General features: G+C 41.0%; 1 protein-coding gene across 2 annotated transcripts in view; it reads right to left on the bottom strand.

Annotated features, from left to right (window-relative positions):
- Positions 1-12393: 12393 nt before the first annotated feature.
- SLC39A8 (solute carrier family 39 member 8) overlaps positions 12394-19039 on the bottom strand; it is a 79327-nt gene continuing 72681 nt past the window's right edge. Inside the window, exons 10-11 of one of the 2 annotated variants that reach the window (XR_007137484.1) lie at positions 17978-18100; positions 12394-12593 (exon numbers count right to left, since the gene is read on the bottom strand). The gene's annotated coding sequence lies outside the window, so the exon portion shown is untranslated. The remainder of the gene's footprint in view (positions 12594-17977; positions 18101-19039) is intronic. The other variant, XM_047798643.1, reaches the window with a different exon arrangement.

Raw genomic sequence — 19039 nt, 5'->3', positions numbered from 1 at the left:
AGCTGTGAGAGGTCTAGCTGGCATTTAGCGAAAAAAAAATCGAGACTTACAGCTGCATTACGATTTCATAGACACCACCTGCCATCACCAGGGACAAGGAATCTTCCTCATCTTAGCCACGGTGAGACCTCAGGTGCCTGCTGTTTTGAAATGGAAAATTGGAAAGAGAGGGGATAATGCTAATGCCCACCTTACAGAACTGAAATCTATAATTTTTTGGTTTAAGATCTATTGCAAGCTTATATTCAAGTGAAAATTGCTTGTGTGTGCCATATTTTGGCCACAGGTGTAAGTCAATTGATAATGGGCATTTATCTTCCAAGTCCTCCTCAGAGCGTGTCCCATTGGAAAAGGGGGATCCACTTTGTCACTCTGTTAGTATGATGCCATTACAGGGACTGCCTGTGTCTCTTTTGTTGATCCTTTGATTGACAGACTAACTGATTAAAAGACCAGGCTATGCACTATAATAATAAATATTTCCAAGCATCTACTACTTTCATAATAAATATTACTTCGTATTTGCTTTTGAAAAATCTCATCAAGATCCATTCACCAATTAACCTATCATTGCTTTTACATTTCTATTATGGGTGCCCTGGGTCATTCTGACTTAAGCTTTCCATTCAGAAACCTTTCCTTGTGATTATCCATTCAAACAGAAAGCCACTTAGAAACATGCTGGATAGAAAAATATACTCTAGAGTGAGACTACCCAAGCTTCAGTCCTGACTCCAGCACTTGGTACTTTAGGATCCTAGGAAATTGACTCAAAGTCTAAGAGCCTTATCTGTCACATGGAATAATAATAATACATAATTAGAGAAATGCAAATCAAAACTACCATGAGATACCACCTCACACCAGTCAGAATGGCCATCATTAATAAGTCCACAAATAACAAATGCTGGAGGGGGTGTGGAGAAAAGGGAACCCTCCTGCACTGTTGGTGGGAATGGAAACTGGTACAACCACTATGGAGAACAGTATGGAGGTACCTTAGAAAACTATACATATGGAGTTCCTGTCGTGGCTCAGTGGTTAAAGAATCTGACTAGGAACCATGAGGATGCGGGTTCGATCCATGGCCTTGCTCAGTGGGTTAAGGATCTGGTGTTGCCGTGAGCTGTGGTGTAGGTCACAAACGCGGCTTGGATCCTGCGTTGCTGTGGCTGTGGTGTAGGCCGGTGGCTACAGCTCCAATTCAACCCCTAGCCTGGGATCCTCCATATGCTGCGGGAGTGGCCCTAGAAAAGGCAAAAAGACAAAAAAAAAAAAGAAAAGAAAAGAAAAGAAAACTATACATAGAACTACCCAGCAACCCTACTCTCAGCTATATATCGGACTAAACTTTGCTTAAAAAAGACACAGGCAACCGAATGTTCACTGCAGCACTATTCATAATAGCCAACACATGGAAACAACCCAAATGTCCATCGACGGACGACTGGATTAGGAAGATGTGGTAGATATACACAAAGGAATACTCCTCAGCCATAAAAAAGAACAAAATAATGCCATTTGCAGCAACATGGATGGAACTAGAGACTCTCATACTGAGTGAAGTAAGTCAGAAAGAGAAAGACAAGTACCATATGATATCACTTATATCTGGACTCTAATATATGGCACAAATGAACCTTTCCACAGAAAAGAAAGTCATGGACTTGGAGAATAGACTTGTGGTTTCCAAGGGGGAGGGAGTGGGATGGATTGGGAGCTTAGGGTTAATGGATGCAAACTATTGCTTTTGGAATGGATTAGCAAAGAGATCCTGCTGTGTAGCACTGAGAACTATGTCTAGTCACTTATGACGGAGCATGATATTGGGAGAAAAAAGAACGTATACAGGTATGTGTAACTGGGTCACCATGCTGTACAGTAGAAAAAAATTGTATTGGGGAAATAACAATAAAAATAAGTAAATAAGTAATATATACATCATAATGTCATGCTGAGGATCAAGCATGATAACTCACATAACATGCTTAGGATCATATGCCTTAAATAGGAAGAATCCAGTAAATTCTATATATTTTTATATATTTATAAGTATACTTTATACATTGTATATTAAATATATCATATAATTTATACATGTACCTATATAAACTGAACATATTTTATCCAGGCTGCATAAGTATATGGAAGGAAGTTAAAGTGGGTCGATGTATCAATTCTGCCACTTACAGGTTTATAATCTCCTTGAGACTCAGTTTTTCATCTGTCAAAATAGGATAATTCTTACTTCAAGTAGTTCATAAAGGCCTCCTACTACAGTCCCTGACATTTCATAGCTGTTCACTAAAAGGTGGCACTAATCACTATCTATATCCGTTTGCCAGATATGCCAGAACAAAATACCACAGAATGGGGGACTTAAACAACAGAAATTTATCTTCTCACACTTCTGAAGGCTGAGAAGTCCAAGATCACAGTGTTAGCCGGTATGGACTCTCCTGATGCCTCTTTCCTTAGCTTGCTTTCTGTGCACACATGATGATGTGACTTACTGTGTATCCTAATCGCCTGTTCTAAGGACACCAGCCAGACTGGATGAGGGTCCACCTTAATCCCATGTCGCATGCACTACAAGATATTTAGTATCCATCTGAGAAACTCTAGGCTCCGTGGGAATAGAGATTGGTTCTGTCCTGCTTAGCTCTCTGTCCTCATTGCCTAGAAAGCTCAACAAATATGTGCTAAATAAATGGACAAACGAATGGAAACTAAAAAAATAAGAGCCACAGTGAAATATTAGCTCCCCCATCTTTCACCCCACACGCAATTACTGTACTTAACTATTTATTAATCCTCACTGTACGATCTGATTTTTGCCCATTCCAAAATGATTCTGAATCAATAATGACCATTAAATTCCTAATTCAATATCCATATTTATACTTATGATCCCTTTTAACTTGCCAGTGTTTCAAGATTTTTCATGTGTCTTCTGTAATAGCTCCCCATGACCCGAACTATCTACCTGTGATCTGGCATCATTTCACAATAGGCTGTTTTAACTACATCCAATAAATAAAACTATGATTCTTCACAACTCCCGAGAAAGATGCATTTACCCATCCTTCTATTTTCAAGGAGCCGGGAACAAAAAGGGTGACAAAAGAGGTCAGGAAAAAAAATTGATCATGTTGACTGTGCTCTATAACCCAGTAATCACACAAACCAAAGTGGCAAGATGATCACAGACCTTTGGCGACAGGACTCATTATCTTAAAGAGCAATTTAGCGAGAAAGAACACTTCATTTTGTTCAGTGAATGGGAAATGTCGGCCCTTAATAGCCTTCATTTTTATAGCATCTGTAGCCTAGCATACAGAAACAAAAATCATGAAATTTAAATCCACAGGAAAATTTATTTCTGTTTGACACATTATTAAATAAGAACTTAATGTTAATTTGAATAAATTTACACTTCTCTCCTAGACCAATACCATCCCTATCCCCTTCTGAGGGATTGTGGTAAGAGGGTGGAAAGACAGTGGGGAACAGAGAGGCACTTGGTCTCCAACTGACAACCATTCCTGCTTTTTGCACCGATTCTAAAAAGCTCTTAGAGTCAGATTGCCTTTTGGGGCAAAGGAATTTACCATTAAAATATGGAAGATTATTTTTCATCTTGGAGGAAAACAAGTATTTCTTGGCTAGGTGATAGACTTAGAGGCAACCGGGACGCCCATTCTTTGCAGCAGCCTTAGATTAAAGACTTCTGCTTTTCCAAATTTTCATGGAAGCCCATTGGGCCAGTAGAAAACACAGGCAGATGGGGGTTCCTGGAATTAGCAATAATAGAACAAGAAATGGTTAAGTCTTCTACATGGCAATTCATTGTTTTTAATGTAATCATACCCATTGATCTCATCTTCAACTTTCTTAAAAATACGTGCTAATAGAGCAAGATGAGAAATATAAATTAGCATGAAGAAAATAAGAAAGTTAGTATGGCATGAGAGACAGCAGTGCAAATTCTGGAATGAGACACATCTGAGTACAAAACCTAGTTCCCTAGTTTTGCTGTGTCAGCTGGGGAAGCTACTTAACCTCTCCAAGTCTCAATGTCCCCTGTATGTTAGAGGAGATAAGCATTCCTATTTCACAGCATTGATTTTAAGATCACGAGATGATGTATGTAAAGTATTCCCACAGTGCTTGCAATTGCTAAGTACTCAAGAAATAATACTTTCATGCTACTGCTAATAGTGATCTATAGTCCTACCTCACAAATAACCACTCTCAACATTTTAGCATGTAGACTTTCATTTTGTTTTCTATGTGTATGCTTAACATATTTTTTATTCAGTAATGGGATCAGACTACACACAATGTCTGCAGCTTGCTTTTTTAAAATAATCTTTCTGTGTCAATATTTTCACAATACCATTTCCAGGGGCTTCATAATAATCTCTCTTGTATCTCTATAAGTATTTGTTTCATTGATCCTTTTATTGCCTAGCATTTGTGATCCTTTTATTACCTTGCGCCCAAATTTTCACCATGATAAATAATCCATGATGCATAACCTTGCATATAAATACCTCAATATAATCCCTTTTGGGTTAAATTCCTAGAAGTGAAATCACTGAGTGAAACAAAGTGTACATGCACTTTTTCAGATTTTTTGACATATTTTGACAAGCTCTCTTTCAGAAAAGACTCTCACTGAAAATATATGATTCACTTTTTCTGAAACTATCCACAACACTGGGCATTGTAATTTTACTTTCAAAGGGAGAAAGCACTGCCAATATAATAGTATTGTGGTCACTATGATATAAAAACACTTTAAAGGTTAATTGAAGGCTCCTAATTACTATTTTCCAGCTGAAGTATATTCTAGAGAAGGAATCAAAAACTATGGCCCACAGACCAGATCTAACCCACCATTTATTTTTGTACAGCCCACAAGCTAAGAACTGTTTTTACAAATGAACATTTACAATCGATCGAATGAAAGGGAATGGGAATGCCACCTTGAACTCCAATTAAGCAAATGCCATTTAAAAAAACAAAAAACCTCAGTTCTTCTATTTAGCCAAACCATGTTACAAAAACATGTATGTATTCAATAATCCTTATTATTATATTTTGAATTTCATAAAAAACTATTTTTTCATGGAAATTTTTGTTTTATCTCCTGTTATGTAAGTATCCACGTAATATTCTCAATATTGGATCTGGCCCGCAAAGTGCACGATATCTACTATCCAAGTGTTTACCAAAAATTGGCCAACCCCTCTTCTAGAGTGTTCATTAAAAATACAAGAGTTTAAATATACATTTAAGTATTTCACCTAATATACTAGGGGATTGACAAATTTTTGTTTGTTTGTTTTGTCTTTTTGTTGTTGCTATTTCTTGGGCCGCTCCCGCGGCATATGGAGGTTCCCAGGCTAGGGTTGAATTGGAGCTGCAGCCACCGGCCCACGCCAGAGCCACAGCAACGCGGGATCCGAGCCGCGTCTGCAACCTACACCACAGCTCATGGCAACGCTGGATCGTTAACCCACTGAGCAAGGGCAGGGACCGAACCCGCAACCTCATGGTTCCTAGTCGGATTCGTTAACCACTGCGCCACAAAGGGAACTCCCCGGGATTGACAAATTTTAAAAAGACACTCATTTATTCTGCATGTCAGAGCTTTTCAAACCTGGAATCCTCGGTTTCCCAGAGATGATCTTCAGAGGGAAAGGACAGCAAGAGAAGCCGAGTCCTCACAATGCAACCATTTCTATTGACTCTTCTTTCATACTGAGGTTTCCAATAACATTGCAAAAATTAGTCCCACTATTGTTTTCAAATATCTGAAAACTGCTTGCAAATATGGAGCTAGGCGTCCCTGAAGTAGGAGGCTCCATTTATACAGCTTCTTCCAGAGCCTGTTGACAGGAGACAGTCCCTAATAGGCCCAGTCCACCTGCTTTCAAATCAAACTGCTCCACTTTTTAAAAGGCTGTATTTCTTCTTTCTTTTTTTTAATCTTTAAATGAGTTTTATTTTTTCCATTATAGCTGGTTTGCAGTGTTCTGCCAATTTTTTACTGAACATCAAAGTGACAGAGTCACACATACATGTACACATTCTTTGTCTCACATTATCCGCCATCATGCTCCATCATAAGCGACTAGATATAGTTCCCAGGGCTATACAGCGGGATCTCATTGCTTATCCATTCCAAAGGCAATAGCTTTCATCTATTAACCCCAGGGAAATCAGCCGAAACCCCTTGGACCTCAAAGTCACCAAGAAAAGCACAGCCGCTGGGCTGAAGAGGACAAAGCAAAGTGAGAGCCTCACAGATCATCCGCACCCCTGTCCCAGCCGGCACAACCTGAGACGCTCAGGCGGGGGCTGTGCGCTGAGACTCAGGCTCCCTGGAGGTCAGTTCCTCGGAGGCAACTATGGTTGGCTGTGTGGAGACAGCCCGGAGGGCTAAGGAGCCGTGTACCACGGGCTGGGGAGCCAAACTCCACAGAGGAGGGAACCAGGGAGGCGGCCTGGGCCCACAGGAGAAGCAAGGCGCCATTGTTGGGGAGGGTGAGCGAGGAGGGGCCGACTGCCAGAGGAATCTCCCTGCGCAGGCGCAGAGGCCCTCAGAGGGCGGGGCACCTCTGGCACAGGCTACGGGTGGCGAGAGGCCACTTGCGCTATTTCCCGGGAGACTGGGCGCTTCTTGTGTGGGCTGCAGGTGGCAGGGCACCACTTGTGTGGACTAAGGGCAGCTGAGGGGCTAAGTGCCATGTGGTGCATCTCGCATGATCTATAAGCAGCAGGGACAAACCACAGCAGTCATTTCAGAAACCAGAGGGAGGCGGGGCCGCCACTACTAGGGGTCTGTGAACAGGCACCATTTGTGGCTCCAGTCGCCTCAGAGAGCACCCCAGAGGAGGGCATTTTGACCGAACACTACCTGTTGTTGCTCTCACTCCGCTAGGAACTCACACACCCTGCCACTGCCACTGCCAAATGCTCTCGCCTCTCCTAAATCTGCCTAAGTCTCATTACCACTTCCCAGGGCCCTGCAACTAGGAGTAGCCTGCACCAACCTCCTGCAGGTCCTTGCTGCTGTTAAGAGCCCAACACCGAAGCACCCACTGCTGGCCCTACCCATTGCATCCTTCCCCCTGGAAACACACTTAGCACTCTGGGGATAACAGCCTGTTCACACTGAAGAAAGAGGCAGCAAATATCCAAACTCCCAAGCCAAATGTAAATAGTATCCCCCCCACACACAAAATACAAAGGGGTGCTCTTGCGTAGAAATAGCCCTTTAAAAAAAAAAAAAAGTCTTTGTTTTTTCTTTTCAATGGCCACACCTGCAGCGTATGGAAGTTCCCAGGCCAGGGATTGACTCCAAGACACAGCTGTGACAACACTGGATCCTTAACCCACTTTGACCTCTATGCCGATGATTGAACCTGCACCTGCAAAGTGACCCAAGCTGATGCAGTCAGATTCCTTTCCTCCTTTTTTCTTTTTTTTTTTCTTTGTCTTTTTAGGGTTGCAAGTGTGGCATATGGAAGTTGCCAGGCTAGAGGTTGAATTGGAGCTGCAGCTGCTGGCCTATGCCACAGCAACTAGCAACTTGGGATCTGAGCCATGTCTGCTACCTACACTGCAGCTCACTGCATCGCTGGATCCTTTAACCCACTGAGCAGAGCCAGGGATTGAACCCACATCTTCATGGATACTAGTCAGGTTTGTTGCTGCTGAGCCACAGTGGGAACTCCTGCAGTCAGACTTTTAATGACTGTGCCACAGCAAGAACACCAAAAGGTTATATTTCTTTCTCTTTCTTTTCTTTCTTTTTTTTTTTTTCTTTTTAGGGCCACACCTGCAGCATATGGAAGTTCCCAGGCTAGGGGTCACATCGGAGGTGTGGCTGTCAGCCAACGCCACAGCCACAGCAACACAGGATCTGAGCTATGTTTGCAACTTACACCACAGCTCAGGCAATGCTGGATCCTATAACTCTCGGGTGAGGCCAGGGATCGAAACTGCATCCTCCTGAATACTAGTTGGGTGCGTTTTTGCTGAGCTACAGCAGGAATTCCCAAAAGGTTTTATTTCTGATTGATGAAAATAACTAACTAGCAATGCAATAAATCTAAATTAATATTGGTAATATTTCCCCTTTCAAGAGGAAACCAATCTTGATTCCTACAAACTATTTCACACTTAAAACTGTTAAGCAACTATTCCCATAGCAAGGGAGGCAAGACAGAATTTGCAAGGAGCAAATAATCATAGAAAAGAAAATGTAGGCCTACCTTTCTTTCAGGTTTCTGAGCTGTTTATTTAGGTTGAGAGAGCTTCACAATGAAGCTGGTCCTTCACTCCGTGGCAAAGTGTAATGAAATGATTAGGAGTGAAAAAATAAACATAGAAATAAGGACTCTGTTGTTTTTCCATTAACTGTGATTTTCTTGATGATCGTGCATTTCCAGAAGGTTTAACATAATTGCCTCATCTCCTTTCCTGAATCTCTTTTAGATGCCTCCCGACACATTCCCACACCCATAGTTCTTCCACTCCTGGGTTCACTTTGGCAGGGAAATTCTTTCAAATATGCAATAAGGAAGAGAGTCTGTTCTTTACTGTGTACATGCTATTAAAAATCAACAACAAAATAACATATCAATTCCATAACAGGAACTCTGGGTACTAGAATTAAAATTTCTTTCTTTTTTTTGGGGGGTGGGGGGGTGGGGAGCTGCACTTGCAGTATATGGAAGTTCCCAGGATAGAGGTTGAATCAGAGCCGAAGCTACTGGGCTACGACAACGACAGCTACTGCAACAACAGATCTTTAACCCACTGAGCAAGGCCAGGGATTGAACCTGCATCCTCATGGATATGAGCTGAGTTCGTTACCACTAAGCCACAATAGAAACTCCTCTATAATCAGTTTATAGCACAATGATCTTCATTCTGGAACCAGGTAAGTCAAGGCAATGAGAACATAATCAATAAAATCATCAAAAGAGTAACACCGATAATGGTAATAATAGAGAATTTTGGGGTGCTTACTATGTAGCAGGCCATGAACAGGTCATAAGAACCAGATTCAGCTGACTTTCAATAGTAATAACTCATTTATAATCACGCCCCGTGCTAATTCCACTATGTGTCTTAACTGTTTCAAGGTGACAGAACCAATAAGGTAGGCACCATTATGATCACCACGTTACAGTGCAATTTAGCAGATTGCCATGCTCATGGGGCTGGTGAGAGTGGACCTGGATTTCACTCTGGGCCTCTTAATCCCATCATGGTGCTGGTGCTCATCCATGGCATTCTTCTGCCTCTCAAGACTGAAAAGTAAGATTATAGTTAGATAAGCTCTAGTCAACTGTCACTGAAATATTGACTAGAACAGCTTTAAAAAAAAAAAAGAAATAGAAGAAACTGCTAAGAATGAAATAGGAGGTGAGTACTACAAAAAGCTTCGTTTGATCCCTGTCTATTATCTTCAAAAGATTTTAGAATAAAAATCAGAAAACTGAGCTTTGGAGTTCCCATCATGGTGCAGTGGTTAATGAATCCAACTAGGAACCATGAGGATGTGGATTTGATTCTTGGCCTCGCTCAGCGGGTTAAGGATCCGGCGTTGCCGTGAGCTGTGGTGTAGGTGGCAGACGTGGCTTGGATCCCACGTTGCTGTGGCTCTGGTGTAGGCCTGCAGCTACAGCGCCAATTAGACCCCTAGTCTGGGAACCTCCACATGCTGTGGGTGCGGCCCTAGAAAAGACAAAAAAAGAAAGAAAACTGAGCTTCATATCAATCTCAATACATTGCACCCGGCAGAAGACTTGAAGATGGCAACAGTCTTCAAATCTGGCCTAGGTGCAAGTGATAACCACAAGAAGGGGCGATGGCTGGGGATCTCGGACTTCCTCCCAAATACTGATGCAACCACAGCATTGTCAATAGGCATCAGGCTAAGAAGCAGATGTTATAGGAATCACAAAAAAACTGAATGAAAGTAGTCACCATTTCCAAAATGCATTTTAAGTTATACTAATAAGAATTATCCAAATATGAAAAAAGGCTATGCGGTTTGATATGGGGAAAAGCTGGGTCAAAAAGAGCTTCACTGGTTTCTTCCCTACAGAACTTCTGGAGTCTTTGATACCCTCAAATGAATCTCCATGGGACAACTACAGTATGCAGCATTTCTTAAACCTTTTTGAACACAGCATTCTTTTTTCTTAGGCAAAGATGTTAACATTTGGTAGATTTCCCTTTTTTCCATGGAGCACAGTTTGAATGAATTCATCGATGTTTATTCTTTCTCTGTGGTGAAATGATCAGAGTGCCTTGCTGGGGGCCGGGGGGGGGGGGAGGATGCGTGCTGTGTGTCTGAGGTGTCCACATCCACACACACTTACAGGTCAAGTAGTGTCATAAATCAGCAAGACCAGGCTGCCATATCAGGTGTGCTGCAATGTGATCCCTAAGCAGGACTGTTAAAACCAGAGGCTCTTTTAACTCACTGAGTTGGGAAGGGGAGATTGACTGCAGACAATGTGTGTACATACGTTTATTTCTGTTGTATATGGAAAGAGGCACCTTTGTGTTCACCAGAGATTCAAAAAATTCCAGGATCCAAAAAAAATGTTAAGAACCAACTGTACTTTACACAGTAAAAATAATTTTTACAAGGGTGATAATAACACTGAATCTTAGGAGGGTGGAGATCAAGAGGGCAGAGGAGGAGGACACTGGTCTCACCTCCCCTTACAGACATGTGATAAACTACAACTGCATATATAGCAACCCTCACTAAATTCTACCTGAAGACCGGCAGAGCAGTGCCAGGATCCTTAACCCACTGAGCGAAGCCAGGGATCAAAGCTGCATCCGCACAGACACTATGTCGGATTCTTAACCTGCTGAGCCATAAAAGGAACTCCTCAAAAATTTTTTTAATGTGCTCTGTGTTTAAAAAAAAAAAAAAAAAAACCTGATTCCCAGACTCTAAGGATACATTCAGACAAATCACAGTTTCTTTGGGGTTTACTTTCTTCATCTGAATGTTCTTTGTCCTATGTACTGTGCAGAGTTAATATGACAATGAAATAATAATAGATGAAGAGAAGCTTTGATGAGCATAAAGTGCTATATTGTCATTATGATAACATTGAATGATATTTCTTCCAGCAGAGGCACTATAGTAAAGGAAAAAATCTGTAGCATTTTGAGTCATGTGTGTCTGAAAACTATCGCAAACTACAAAGAAATGGGAAATTATCAAGGAAGAATTAAAATCAAAGCAAAGTTCTCTGTCAGGCAAGGTCAAGATGACAAGTCATTTCATGAATTCATCTGAATTCCAGGCAAAAATTCCACTGATCTTAAGTACCCATTACCAAACACCAATATTTTAAGTGAATACATCATTTGCGTATTCATCTTCTAAAGTAATATTAATAATATTCCTACTACACATATTTACTTTCAAAGAAAGCAAATCTAGTGTAATAGCGAAACACAAATAATACTCTCAATTAAATCATTCTGTAAATAATAATACTCTGTGATCTTGTTGCCATGAAACAGAAACTTCATTCTCCTGATATTCAGAGACTGAAGAAGCTCAAAAAATAATGCAAGTTGAGTGTCCACTACTTACCAGACACATTTTATGCATCGTCACTTTGAACACTGTGAGCTAGAAATTATTATCCCTGTTTTACAGAGAAGGAAATGGGGTTCAGAGAGATATAACGAAGGTCACATAGCAGGTAGATATCAGAGGTGGGGTTAAAATCTGGTCCCTCTGATTCCAAGATCATTTCCCCTTCAACACATGTGCTGTTTCTACAATTTGTTTAAAAAACGAAATAATTAAAAATCAATAAACTAAAAAACACCTGTTTTCAGTGATATAAGGTCAAATCTAAGGTTTCAGTATCTGAAACAAGCTCACAGTAAATTTTTAATAAGGAAATATTTCTACAGTTATCCCAGAAACTTACTTTTCTAATTACATACATAGGAGACACTTAAAAAAAGAAAACCAGTTTTAGTAGAAGTAACTCTCAGTAAGTGGCAGTGTGAGCAGAAAATGAAAGAAATAATATAACATAAATGAAAACAGCAGAAGCACTTAATGGCTAATATTTATTGACTGACAATTGACCAGCCCTGAAAAAACACAAAGGTTATATTTAATAAAATGTTCTCTGCTCAATATTATCTATTTTTAGACTGATCTTGAAATAGCAATGGCAAGTTTTGTATTTTAAAACCAGGTAGAAGGATGAGCGAGTTTCCTTGAGTGCTGGCAAAAAAGTTTTTTACCTTTGCTAGTTCTCTGCGGATAACTCCCAAATCATCTGTTTCATTTCAATAAATAAACCATTCACGGAGTATACTTCCCATTCTTTATTCATCAACAGAAAACTACCACCTTCAAAAATTCATTTCCTTGACTATCCATCCACTGCCATTTCTTCAGGGACTGTGTAAATGCGATGCCATACCAGCCTCCCAGGGTAGAAACTCCAAAGTGTTGCCAGGAGATCATTCAGGCCCATGGCCCACAATGCAAATGGAAGCAGCACAGCCACCTGGAAATTAAGAACTGGATAGCTTATGTGAGTATAACGAATTATCCTCTTCTCCAAGTCCACATCCCATTTCCCAGAGGAGGTGTGAGTTGGTATAGCATCTTAAAGACATAGGGAAGCTGGGAGTTCCCATTGTGGCGCAGTGGAAACGAATCCAACTAGGAACTATGAGGTTGTGGGTTCGATCCCTGGCCTTGCTCAGTGGGTTGGGGATCTGGTGTTGCTGTGATCTGTAGTGTGGGTTGCAGACTTGGCTTGGATCTGATTTTGCTGTGGTTGTGGTGTAAGCCAGCAGCCGTAGCTCTGATTAGACCCCTAGCCTGGGAACCTCCATATGCCGCAGGTGCAGCCCTAAAAAGACAAAAGACAAAAAAAAAAAAAAGAAAAGAAAAGAAAAGAAAAGACATCGGGAAGTCACATGGAGAATGTTAAGTCCTAGGAACCCTAACCCTATCAGCAGCAGAAGGCAGCAGCATGCAGTGCCCTTGCTAGAACAGCCAGCATGGGTAGCAGAGCTGTATAGGAACAGGGCTTCCTCCACAGGGCCAGCTTTCAGACCCAACACCCACCTCCAGGTCCAGGGAGTCCTACCCCTTTGATTTCCCAGGCCTAAGGGTGTTAAGTGGCTTCCTCATCTCTGGGGATTAGGACTCCAATGTATCTTTTTTTAGGGAGGGGTGGGACCCAATTCAATTTATAACAGTAGCAAAACTGCTGCCCCAGACATGGCATCTGCACACAATGTCTCAAGGAAGTAGAAGACATCTCGTCTTAACTCCTTTTAAGACCCGGCCCAGCACACACCCTGTCCTGTCTCCATGGTGAGAAACTATGTCCTGTGTCCAGCCAAGCATTGGTAAAGGGGTTGGAACTGCAGGCACTTGGAGGTGACATGCTCCAGAAAATACACTTACAACCTTGACTGAGAGACAAAGGGAGGGAACATCGCAAGGATTAAGCATGTCAGTTACTACGCTCTCCTAAATGTTTCTGTCCTCTACATTGAGAGCTTTTCTCATTTTTTCCTAATTGTATTTTTTGGATTTTTTTTAAGAATAAATGTTTACTAAAGAAAATTGAGAAAGTATTAAAAACAGCTTTGAATGATTCACATCCCACCAACTGAGACTTCTTCCTCTAAAACACTGGTATATGTGCGTTTATGAAGAAAATTGAGAAAATGTTAATATTTTACCAAGAGCCAATTTAAAGCAGCTCATAATCCTACAAATAGAGATACCACCTACTAATGCATTAGAAAATATCTTCCCCATGTGTATATATTATACACACGTCCTAATATAAAGAAAAAATGGGATTACAGAGGGCATACTGCTGAGTAGCCTGCTTTTAATTCAGTTAATTTAATTGTTTACAATTTAAATAATTGTTTACATTGCCTTTCTCAATGTTTTAGTAGTGGTTTCTGGAAACACCTCACTTCTAACATATTTAATACTCTGCAGGGGTGTAAATAATACCAAAAGGCGGAATTCCCATTGTGGCTCAGCAGTCAATGAACCTGACTAGTACCCAGGAGGACGTGGGTTTGATCCCTAGCCTTGCTCAGTGGATTAAGGATCTGGCATAGCCATGAGCTGTGGTGTGGGTCACAGAATGGCTCAGATGCCTGGTTGCTGTGGCTGTGATGCAGGCCTGCAGCTATAGCTCCAAGTAGACCCCTAGTCTGGGAACCTCCATATGATGCAGGTTTGGCCTTAAAAAGACAAATAACAACAACAACAATAATAATAATAATGTATGCACTTAAATAGATACAGTGTCAATGATTCCAGTGTATTGATACCAAAAGTATTCTGATGATCCCCAAAGCATCTTTTAGGATCATTAACTGCAAGTGTTCCATCTCAAGTTCAGTGAGGGAGTGAAGTTCTTGGCTCAAACTCAGGGAAGGGGGAAAGGTCTAGTCAGAATGGAATTAGACTTATTCACTGAAACCTAAGTCAAATAGTCAAGCACATCCTCTGTGAAGAATGGCCTGCCTGATTCCCACTTCACCTAAAGAGAATTCTCTCATTGGTACTCAATTACTATTTGTCCGCATGTCTGTCTGTCTGATTGCTGATGTCCTAATACCTCTAAGTGTGACGTCACTGGTTTTTATGTGACTTTCCCCCAGGGTCCTCCTGAGGACAGACACGAGCTGACTCATCTTTGGATCCTCTGGGCCTGGTATCACCAACATTGACTGTATGTGCTATTGAATAAATGAATGAATTCATTTCTTCACAAGAGAACAAGCTCAGAATTCGTTTTCTCATTCCCTGGAATGGTCTACCTTATTTTTTAAAAAGAGCTAAAGTTTGAATGATTTTCAAAGTATTATTTGGAAGAAAGTAAAATGTAATTATTCTAACACTAACCTGGATATTATGCCTAAGTATTAGTGATGCATGTGCCTAAAAAAGCCAGGTGTCTATAAAAATCAAGTAATAACTTGACACCCAGGTGATGGTTGCTAAGAAACTGTATTTTTCTGAGAACACGTGGTGTATGAAGTATGGCCTAGATTCATATCCTACATAAAATGTCTTCTGTGAAGTTATCTAAAAAGTCTGATTTTGCATGCCTTGTCAAAGCATATAAGTTACTCTTTCTGCTATCCTGCTCCTGCTATTTAAAAACCATGGTTCTATATGTGGAATATTATTTCAACACCATTATCGCTTCTGGGCTCAGTTTGTTTAGATTACAGACTGAGGCCTTCTTTAGCGCTGAAGCATCTCAGTGGCATCAAACGTTACCCTCTCCTTTAGTCACCACCAAGGAACAACCATCACCTCTGTGGCTCATTTAATTATCTACAAAAATCAGATAACACTGCTGATCCGACTTTGCTTAAACTATGTAGTGGTAATGACCTATAGAAAGAGAGAGAAAAATTAATGATTTTTAAAATTTATTTTGGTGGACAGTACTTAGTTTCACGGTTCTGGATTTGAGCCCAGTAATTAGAAGGGTTTTAGACAGAAAGATCTAAGCCTATAGAAAAAGAGTGTTTTCGTTTGGTTTTGAGGTTTGTTTTGTTTGTTTCCTTAACATTTAGACCATCCAGTGAAAAACACACAATGACATCCAGGCAAATAAATAGTACTCATAACACGCTGAGACAGAGAAACTAGAAAGTACAAGCATATATGAACACTACTGTTTGTGAGGTAAGATGGGCCGTGGGCCAGTACAATTTAAATTAATTAAAGAATTAATCTGAAAGAAATCTAAGAATTCCTAAAAGACTTAGTTCCCTGAACTGGCTGTGTCAGAGTAGTAAGTTCCCCTCATGAACCAGATGCTAGGCTGTCTTTATCTGACATCACCACCAGTCTACTCATATCCATTCTTTGCCTTCTCTTAGAAACACTACCCTGACTTTACTGGTGGCACTGTATCCAGCTAAAAGCAACATTTCCCTGGGAGTTCCTGCTGTGGCTCAGGGGTAATGAATTCAACTTAGGTAGACTTTGCTAAGAGGCTTGGGGATCCCGCATTGCCATGAGCAGTGGTGTAGGTCACAAATGTGGCTCAGATCACTTTGCTGTGACTGTGGTGTAGGATGGTAGCTGCAGCTCCAATTGGACCCCTAGCCTGGGAACTTCCATATGTCACAGATTCACCCCTTAAAAAAAAAAAAAAGAAAGAAAGAAAGCAACACTTCCCAGCTTCTGCTACAAGTTGGTGTGGCCTGCGAATAAATCTGGTGCATGAATGTACATGGAGATTGCTGTATATGACTTCTGAAAAAGCTCCTTTAAGGGGGATGAAGAGTTGCGTGGGAATGTTTTGCCTTTCTGCCCATTCCTCCTTCCTGCTATGTGGAATTTAGGCTTTCAGGTGGGATCTCTCTAGCAAATATCTTAGAACATAAAGTAATCTTGAAACCAAAAGCCAAAGATTACAAGTCAAAGGAGCTTGGGTTCCCACTCTGCCAGCCCTGCACTGCTTCTCCTTTATAGGACAGAGAGTAAACCTCACACCTTTACTCACGTCTTATTCTACATCATCGAATCCTAAACACAATGATGGTGGCATTTTCTTGGCTTTACCAGATTCCAACAGATGATTTTCATTTTCGCACAACTCTAAGTTTCTCAACAATGCCACCTGGTTGCCAGTGATTCTAGCGTGCTCTTCAGAAATGTTAAAATGGTGGGGTGGGGGGAACGCCCATCTTAGAATTAATGAAATAGGTATTCGGAGTTTCCTATTTCTCCTGCTGCCTTCCCTGAAACTTCACCTGTGAAATCACTGATGATGAGACACACAGAAGTTGGGAGCCTTCAATATGAGTTAAATGACCATGAGAGAAAGCTTCCTGCACACTCAGCACAGAAAGGAAGCTAAGAGCAAAGCACTCTAACACAGCTATTGCAACCATAGCTGGGGGAAGGCTGGGAGCCAGTACAAAAGCAGCTGTAGCAACATCAGTGTTAAGGAATTTATTTATTACAGGGTTAGAACCTCTTGTACTGAAATGAACCTTAAATAAATACCAAGGGAGTTTGGAAATCATGGTAGCCTACTGCTAAAAAACAAAGTGAACCCCAAAGGACGAGGATGCCCACCAGAGCATGGAGGACAGATTGGCAGTTAAGTTTCCCCTGGCACAAGCCATCAATAACTCGTTCTGCTAATATACCTACACTAATTATCTGGTGAACTCATAGTGCTATTTCGGTTCTTCCTAATTAATTCCTTTTTCAAAAACTTAAGCTCCTAGGTAAAGAAACCCTTTTAGATGTGGTAGGGTGGAAATATTAAGTATCTAGAGATCATTATGAAATGCTTCTCAGGGACCCTTATACAACCGAACTCACGCGTTGGCTCCACTAAGCAACTGCTATAGAAATGAACATGGCGGGGTTAGACTTGAGAACTGAACAAACACAGATTATCCTGAATTAAAGCCAACCAGTGTGACATCCACCCATCTACACACAACAACTCACACCAGTAAAGGAAAGAAAATAGTATTCTCATAAAAAGGAATCAGGATAAATATTATAGTTCAAACATGGAAGTCATTTTAGAAGCTTTGGGTGAATTTTAACTAGATATTTCCTACTAAGTAAAATGACAGACTAAATCTGCATAAGGTAGATTGAACCCATTTGTGCTCTTCACTCTCCCCCTGTATTAGAATTGCGCATCCGTGCCCTTCGCCACCTGACTCAATGGTGACCCAACCTGGATGACCCCCAGGTTGGATCACCTTCTCAGCAGACCCATGAGCACGAAAACGACCTGTCATAAGCCTGGGCTCTTCAGATTTCAATGCGTTCTTACTCCATACAAGCACGGTAACAGAGGTCTTGCTATGTTCTGAATGTTTATGTCTCCTCAAAACTCATATGTTAAAATCTTACCTCCCAAAGATGATGTTAGAAGCTAAGGGGTTTGGGACATACTTAGGTCATGAGGCTGGAGCCCTTACGAATGGGATTGTGCTCTTATAAAAGGCTCCAGGGAGGTCCCTTGTCTTCCACCACCTGAGGACACAGGGAGAAAGCACCATTTACAAACCAGACACCACATTTGCCAGGGCCTTAATCCTGGACTTCCAGCTTCCGGAGCTGTAGGAAATAAATTTCAGTTGTTTATAACCTACCCAGTCTGCAGTATTTTGCTATAGCCACCTAAAAAGACTAAGACCGGGTCTGATTCAGTACTCTAAAAATGTCAAATTAGTAAGCGTTGCTATAAAGTTCAATAATGCAAAAATAAAGGTATACACCCCCACACAATTCATTGAAATCATGTTTGTCATAGTAGCACCTTTAAAGCCTGAAATTATAGAATATTCAACTGATATAATGAATGTCTCAGTATAAGATATGTTGACTAGTAGGTTTACATTTTGTTATCTAAGATCATTAAATTTAATCATGGCTTCCCATATCCTACCTTCGACCTGGAACTCTAGCCTCTAATAAGCAGCAATTTTCTTTTTGCTTTTTGGTGTTTTGTTTTTTGTTTTTTGGTGTTTTTTTTTGTTTTGTTTTGTCTTTTTGCCTTTTCTAGAGCCGCTCCTGTGGCATATGGAGGTTTCCAGGCTAAGGGTCTAATCAGAGCTGTAGCCGCTGGCCTATGCCAGAGCATAGTAATGCTAGATCTAAGCCACATCTGCAACCTATACCACAGCTCACAGCAACGCTGGATCCTCAACCCACTGAGCAAGGCCAGGGATCAAACCCGAAACCTCATGGTTCCTAGCTGGATTGGTTAGCCACTGAGCCACAACGGGAACTCCTCTTTTTGCTTTTTGAATCTACATGCCTGTTCTCCTCATAGTTGAGGAAAATGGCCAAAACATCAATGCATGTAAAGAGTAATATGAAGCACCTAGACAGTCCACATACACAATGATCTGTAGCAAATGAGTCTGTTACACCAAAAGAGAGTCTGTTTAACTATCTTGTTTTAATATC

This window comes from Phacochoerus africanus, chromosome 10 (assembly GCF_016906955.1).
Source record: "Phacochoerus africanus isolate WHEZ1 chromosome 10, ROS_Pafr_v1, whole genome shotgun sequence".
NCBI lineage: Eukaryota > Metazoa > Chordata > Mammalia > Artiodactyla > Suidae > Phacochoerus > Phacochoerus africanus.
Note: the sequence above shows the minus strand (reverse complement) of the source record. Positions and strands in the feature narration are given on the sequence as shown.